This window comes from Pygoscelis adeliae, unplaced genomic scaffold (assembly GCF_000699105.1).
Source record: "Pygoscelis adeliae isolate BGI_AS28 unplaced genomic scaffold, ASM69910v1 Scaffold96, whole genome shotgun sequence".
NCBI lineage: Eukaryota > Metazoa > Chordata > Aves > Sphenisciformes > Spheniscidae > Pygoscelis > Pygoscelis adeliae.
Window position 1 is genome coordinate 2,308,941 of NW_008824935.1, and position 7,825 is coordinate 2,316,765.

The following is a 7,825-nucleotide window of genomic DNA, read 5'->3' on the forward strand; positions in this document are numbered from 1 at the left end:
CCTTGGTGCAATTTCTGCTGACTGACTTCTGCTGTAGTAGAAATAGGCCAATGCCAATCAATTCTTAGAAGACTTCACACACACTTAAAGAGTAGTTCTGGCTTTACCCAGTGAAAACTCCCAATGGGTCAAATCCTGCAACACATAAGCCGAGATGTTCTGGAAAGCACAGCAGTTCCAGGCAAGAATGGGCTGAGGTTAAACCACAACACATATGTAAATTAAGAGGTGGATTTTTAAGCCTGAAGCAGTTGGGGTGTCCTCATAACTAGACAGCTTATGTAGTTTGGCTCAGGAGATACCCATCCTCAGGGCTCAGCCATATGGCTGAGTTGTTTCAGACTAACAAGTCACTAAATCATAATACCTGAGTCTGCCTTTCAAGCCATAGCAAATAAGCGGTGCTTTGGCTTAATTTAGTCCATAAAGATGGCACACACAGAGACAATTACTGAAGCTTTTCTGAGATGCTTTGTCTTAATCCAGTCCATAGTGAAAGATGGCGCGCACACAATTACTGAAGCTTTTCTGACCCAGAAAGCCTCTTAAGTAGTGTGTATTTGGCATATATTTGACAAACATCTCCTATGATTCCATAGAAATACCTTTTGAAATAGGTCTTAATTCCAAGTGCATGGGCTGCAGTCCTTACAGCACATGAAAAGCACATTTTACCACCTGGCAATCAGGACTTTGCTCAGCCAGTATTGTGTTTTGACATAATTTCATGCATTTATCTGCAGCAGAAAGGGAGTCACGATTTAGTCCATTTCTTTCAGTAAGACTATCTTTCATAGGTAACTAACTCATATTGGGAAGCCCTTATTTCCCGACACTTTGCTAATATTGTTCAGTTAAAACGTTTAAAATATTTATATGAAGTCCTCATCTTTATTATGGACTCAGCTATCAATTGAGAAGCCTTCTTTTGTATACAAAAATTCTGCGAATTATGACACACTGGAAATCTACCACAGAGTTTATCTGAGAGGCTCAAGAACTGGTACAAATCGGTACAGAACAACTGGATAAAAATCAACTACAATTCCTCCAAGTTCTGGCACAGCTCTTTAGTTAGACTAATTTTCTCAGCTGAGAATTGCTCCCAGATCAAGAATCCAGGCTTTGGAGCAGGCACAGCAAAAATATTACTAACAGAGAGATAACATCTAAATCAATGATGAGTGCCCAGCATACATGACCACCTTATAGTTAAAATATGAAAGAACGGCTTTTATTAGTTTTACAATCGTGACTAATATTTTCAAGTAATGCCAAATGTTTTACAGATGTTGATAGGAACAACTGCTGACTACAGTGTGCTCCAACCCAGAACTGAACCAAACACTTTGGAGAAATCCAGATCAGAACTTTGCAGCCAGCCTTCCTGTAAACCTAATTACAAACAGCAAAACACTGTAAATAATACCAAGCCAATCCAAAATCCAACATCCAAGTCAAGGTTTTGGGGAATTTGCTAACTTTGCTGATGGCTTCTTGTGAAGGGCTGGGGCAATGTTCTGCACCTTAAAGCAACACAACTCAGTGAAAGTCCCATCCTGGAGCTGCATACAGAAAAGGGAATCTTGTTAAAGTGCTGGCAGGGTATTGCTGTGGTGTAATAGATGTTATGTGCTGCATTAAATTATTTTGCATATCAAACATCTACTCTCTGGAAAAGAAGACACATCACATTCCAGTGTCTGATGAAGACAATGTCTTAAGTGCAAGGAAGCAAATGCTGAACACCAGTTTAAAAGTCTTCTTGAGCTAAACTGAGAGACTAACTGGTACTACTTCAAGAAAGGACATTTTGTCAACTGAGAATAGTAAATGTGAAACTCATGGAAGACTAATATGACAGAAGACAGACTGTCACTCAGTCAGCCTCTGTAACCAAGACATAAGCAGGAGATATTTTCAAGTGTCCAGAGCAGTCTTATTCTGACTGTCCTGTCCAGGAAGTATCTCACCAGTTCCACTTGGGACAAGACTCCAGAGACCAGCAGAGTTTATTGCAAGGAAATTATTTAAATACAAAGTGCAAATTTTCCATCTTTTCTTCTTCAAAGCCGACCTAAAGTTCATTGTAGCATTATGTCACGTGCATCAATTTTTAAGCAATCTGTTGAGGTAATACATTTCTGATTATGGAAGTAACTCATGAAGTATATAAGAGAAACATGATCAAACTAAAAACTAATCCATCTTCCATGTTGCACTCTTCTAATGCCATTTAGACATCTGCTTTCATGCATCTGTAGTTCCATACTGATTTTCAGCTTATATAAAACACTGGAAATATTTTGCTTCGGGATGGAAGAATTGTAGTGCACAGTGGAAGTTCTTGCTTAAAATGACACATACACACCTCTTATTCTTGATCCAGATTTTGGGATGTAGAAGGCTTCTTCAGAATCACTGTTTTAAACTCTCAGCAATATATCGTACAGTATGACTTCTACGCATCTTGACTTTGCCACTAATAACATTTATGCAATTTTCATGTGAGCCCACCCTAGTATCAGATGCATTCATGTTTTCCATTACACAAGGGAAATATCAGGCGACAATTGGAAAAGCCTAGATACAGGTCTTGCTAGTAAGTCAAACTGTGACAATTACTGATTTTCCGGGCCGGTTCAGGAATGATTAAGAGCATAGCAGGATTCAAAAAGGATTAGAAATGTATAAGGATAATACACAATTGTAGCAGAGCAGAAGAAAAAACAGATATATAAGCAGTCATGTATAAACTCATGAACTGTTTTGGCTTGCAGGCCCTCTTAAGCTCAGTGGCTTACTGGTGCTCCAAACATTACTGTATGGCTTAGGTCTTGCAGGGCACGCTACAGGGTTGAGTCTTTGGTCTGGGAAGAAACTCCTATCTGGAATGATTTTTCTATAACCATCCATTATGCGTGTTTCTTGGGCTAACGACATCTTGTCACCCCCAAAAACAAGGTCGTGGAGGCAACACCACACCAGGTCATGAACAAAAATTAGCCATGCTGAAGGCAGCAGCCTGTAACAGGCAAGCAACAAATCACCTATTTGCCTGTGCACAGGGAGGAGGAGATTAGCTGTTAGCTTGCCCAGCTAACCCTGCACTTCTGGGGAAAGGACAAGATTTCAAGGACAAGAGAAGCTAGACAGGGCCGGGGGAGCCAGCCTCTTCAGGCTTGCTCTCTGAAAATTGATCTTATGTTACAGAAACCATTACATTCAAAACACCATTTCCCTCTGGGATTGGTGAAATTCTGCTTTGCCAACAGGGCTGAGAAGCTGTAAACTGGCTCTGCAGGGGCAAGACAAAATCACAGATTTGGCCCTAAATTTGTGTGCTGCATGTATCTAAGCAAACTGAAGATGGCATCTGCACTTGTTAACCTCAGGGAGGGCTTTCTTTTCTCAGAGAAACTGCGGGATTCATTTATGTGATGTATAAATACATCTACAATAAAAAAGAAATACTACAGCCATCTTCAATGAAGGGGGAGTCCGCTTTTCCCAGTTCTCTTACAGTTCTGGGATGAGAAATCTAAGAGTCCTTGCAGAAAAGGAATGTTGTTGTTGCTGTTACTTTTTACGGGAACTCTGAGTCATTCAGTGAAATTCTGCTGCTGGATGAAAGCAGTTTAAAAGTCTGAAATGTGAAGTTCTAAATCGCAACTGTTCAGAGTTTACTTTTTATGTTTTTTTTTCTCTAAACTCCTATTTATGACAATGAAAAGCAGCTGGATAAATAGGTATTTTATCCCATATTCACATAATTAATATTTATGTACATTAAACAGAATAATGGAAGCTAATGGCATGGGAGAGAATATGGAATTACATAGCAATTTGGAACTCTATAGCACTGTATCTTATTATGCTCTAAAGAATATGTGGGATTTGTTGATCCTGTTGAAGATGACAGGCTTTATTTATCTTAGGAAAAGTACAATACATCCTGGTAGCATCTGCTAGGTCATCTTGTTCACCTCGTGCTACTCCATTAATGTGGCCTCATCCTGTTTGGGGAGACACAGGAGACAGGAAGAGGCATTTAAGACTCTGTGCCCTTATTCTCATTTTTGAAGGTTGCTAGCTGTGATAGAAGCACCTGTCTTCTAAAAACAGGAATGAGAATAGCTCTTCATGTGCATACACTTGAGTGCACACCCACACGTTTAATTTATCAAATGCACATCCTACTGCCATCTCCTCAGCTAAATATTACAGGCAAACTCAAATCATTCTGCTGGATAACAGAACCACTATGCTGACAGTGATCTAACCTCTGTGTGTGTGTGTGTACATAAATACCTGTGTATGTGTCTATATATATATATGTATCAGAGAGAAGAGGACCTTGAATGTAGGACTCTGCCATACAAGATGAGCTGTAAGGAGGTTGCTCCGTGGACTTTCAAAACAGTGGGATACTTTGCAGACATATAAACAACTGTGAGTTTCATGGAAAGAGAGCAAGAAAACAGTAAGAATGGTTTCTAGTGTGGAAATCCAGTCTTTTGTTTGCTCTGGGCACTTCTTGATGAACCTGTCATATCTGTTCATTTCAATGATGTTTTGGTGGCTGCTGATACTGAAAAGATAATGAGATAGATGAGGTTCTGGTAGAAAAAGTGACAGAGATGCATTTACATAATTTGCTTTCCTTCTGGAAATATTTATTTCTAAACAAGATGCAAAAAGCCTCACTGGGATTATCATGCGGCCATTTCCATGGTATTATGCACCACACATACACTGTCTTTCCAAACAAACAATAAGATGTAATATTGCAACTTTAAAATTATTCTTGATATTTTATTCCTTAGTCAAAATTCTAAACACATGTTTTTTCCCACTGTTCAATCTCATTGTAGCTTCACACAGCTACAATAATCTCTTAATACCATTTAATAAGTATACGAAAGAAATAGGCCTGAGAGCCTCAGGAAGATTCATTTACTCTAAAGTCTTGAAATACTATATTGTCGCAAGCAACGTCAGCAGATGGTAGTCCATATGAAGGTATCCTGTCTTGGACTCAGAAAGCGTAGTCCTCTCCCCCTCTCCCTTGGGCTCCTTGGTGTTATCTCCAGGGGATATTCACCTGTGCCGTTCTTCCCCCACACTTTTGTTCAGTGCTCTGCCCCCACCCACATTTATCCTTCTCTTCAGGCAAAAGGCTGGATAAGGGAGCACGACGGATAATGTCACTGTGGTCATTGCCATTGCTCATGAGTGACTGCTCATAACTGCATTTGCAACCTCGTGGTATATTTACTCTTCCTTTCACAGGTGCTTTTGGCCTCTTTCGTCTCAAACCCTATGTAGTAATAACTGCAGTTTTCATTCAGCAGTCCTGCGCTGGTCAGGAAATGTTACAAACTGATAACTGACTGCAGCTATTCCCTAAATACAACTGCCTCTGATGCGGAAGGCAATAACCTTTAACAGGACCAGAAGAGAGCTTGCTGCATACAGCAAGTCCTTGCAGCAAGCAGAGAAAGTATGGCAGAGTTTTAGGTAAGTGGGATATAATTATCCATGTTGGAATTTGACCAGGATATCAGGGTTAACACCCCTGCTCCTATGAGAAGTGCCTTGGGAGTTCCTCAGCAGCAGGCAGCCAGGACCTCTTGTTTTCATCACATTCCAGGCACTACATGACAGCTACCCAAATACGCTTTGCCTTAATGAAACAGAAATGCACATATGATACCTACAATTTGGAACCGAGGTGTGGACCTAATCCCAGAAGGATGAACTTAGATTTGTGAAATATTCAGAGTGAAAGAGGACTTCTGTATTTTGGTTCTGGATCTTAGCTGTTGGAAAATAGTAATGACAAAATCACTCACTGGAAAACCTGTGGAGCCCATAGGTCTCCGGAACAGCTCGATCTGTTTGTAGTTGGCTGACAAGTCTGGAGGTGAGCATTTCTTGCGTATGCCTTTTATGCATCACCTGCACAGCTCTGTTTGAAAAGAGCTCTCGTCATGGGCATTACATAGCGCTCCAGACTGTGCGTGGAGATAGCTGCGCGGCAGGAGTCCCAGTATTTTATAGCATCCAAGAAGACTTGCCCAGCCACTTCCCCTGCACGTGTCTTCCAACTACTTCTTTTTTTATCTTACATGAGCTACTCTAGCTCTTCCAGTATCAGCTGGTCACCTTCGTGAAGTCTTTTCTAGCCCTAGGTTTTTATTACTTTCCTGTGAGTCATGCATACCACAGATCGATGCAGCTCTGCCCTACCCAGGAAGACTGCAGGGCCAAACAGCTGCTGGTGGTGGGAGGAATGAAGCTTCTTTAATTCCTCCAGTAAATCTCTGCTTGCTACCAGTAACTACCGGAGGCTTATGGAAAAGTGGCCAAGAATTTTGCAGTGATTAGTGTATGGACAGAGAGATTTGTTTTATACCCATATTTTCTGTAACCCAAAATTATTTAAATTGGGTGAACTGTATTCCCCTAAGCTCAAATTAGTACATTTGTCACAATTCAATTATTTCTCCACTGACAAGAGATTGTTAGCACTGGTAGAGTTTACACTTTCCTATTTTATATACGTTTCCATATGTTGAGCATGGAAGAGAAATGTATAATTTCTCTCCCAAACATATTTCCTCCTGCGTAATGTGAATGTGTTACATGTAATCATATTCCAGGGCAATATGATTAGACAAATTACTGCACTCTAAAAAGTGACATTAAAAATTACCTCCCCATCTTTATTAGCTCACTTTTTCTCAGTCAGATATGTTTGGCTTATAAGAAAAATGATGCTTTTCATTCTGACCTCAGGCTTCCCAAATTCAAACAGAGCTATGGGTCAATAGCTGAATGAGAAAAGGATTGACAGAATGATTCAGATCCTTTTTGACACCTCAGCCTCTTCTAATTATTGCTTACGTCAGGCAGTGGTTATGCCTGACAGTGAAAGGCTGGGAACAAGCACATGGTTCAAACGATGATCTGATAACCTTCTGGTAGCTCTGCTCTGCTCCACGTGCAATGAAAAAGGAACATAACTTTTTTACACTAAAGTTAAAGCAGGAAAGTAAGACAAAAGTCAGCCAACGCAATGAGTCAGAAATGATTTCTATTTGCTTTACATAGCAGAGTGAATATGAAACTTTCTTTTGGTGTTTTATGCCAAAAAGTGTTTTGGAGACTAAGCATAGGCAATATATGTCAGGGCAATTGATTTTGCTACCTGGTTATTAAAAAACAGTATTGCCACAACTACCTGGCTAGAAAGGGCTACGCAGAAGCTGTCGTCTTCTCTCTGGTGGCTTCGGGCAGCAGCAGAAGTCAGGGACCCCACACAGGCTTCTGTGTCACCGCAAACCTGCCATGTCCCCTTCCAGCTGGAAGGAGCCCAGGAGCAAAACTGCAGCTTCACAGGTTTGCCCAGGCCCTGTGGGAGGACGTGTGTTTGGCAGAAAAAGGAAATTCTCTCCTTTTCAGCTCCATGGCACTTTTAATAAACTGTTTATAGAGCTAGGCAGGTAGGTTTTGGCCTTAAAAATCACCATTGACCACAAAGATGAAGAGCAAAAAAAAGATAGCTATAAAATTGCACATCCAAGATATGACTCATAACAACCCGCAGCATCAGCTGGGTTCCCTCTGGAGACCGCCCCTGACATGCCTGAGCTGGCCCCCCATTTCTGGGCACGGTCGGGTACATGTGGCTGCTGCAGCAGTGCAGCCACAGCCCTGAGTTCCCAGGGCCGGGAGCCCTTTATGAAAGCTGCAGGAAGGGGACCTCCTGCTCCATCCTCTAACTGTGGGGCACAGGGAGCTGGACCAGTGACTACAGGGA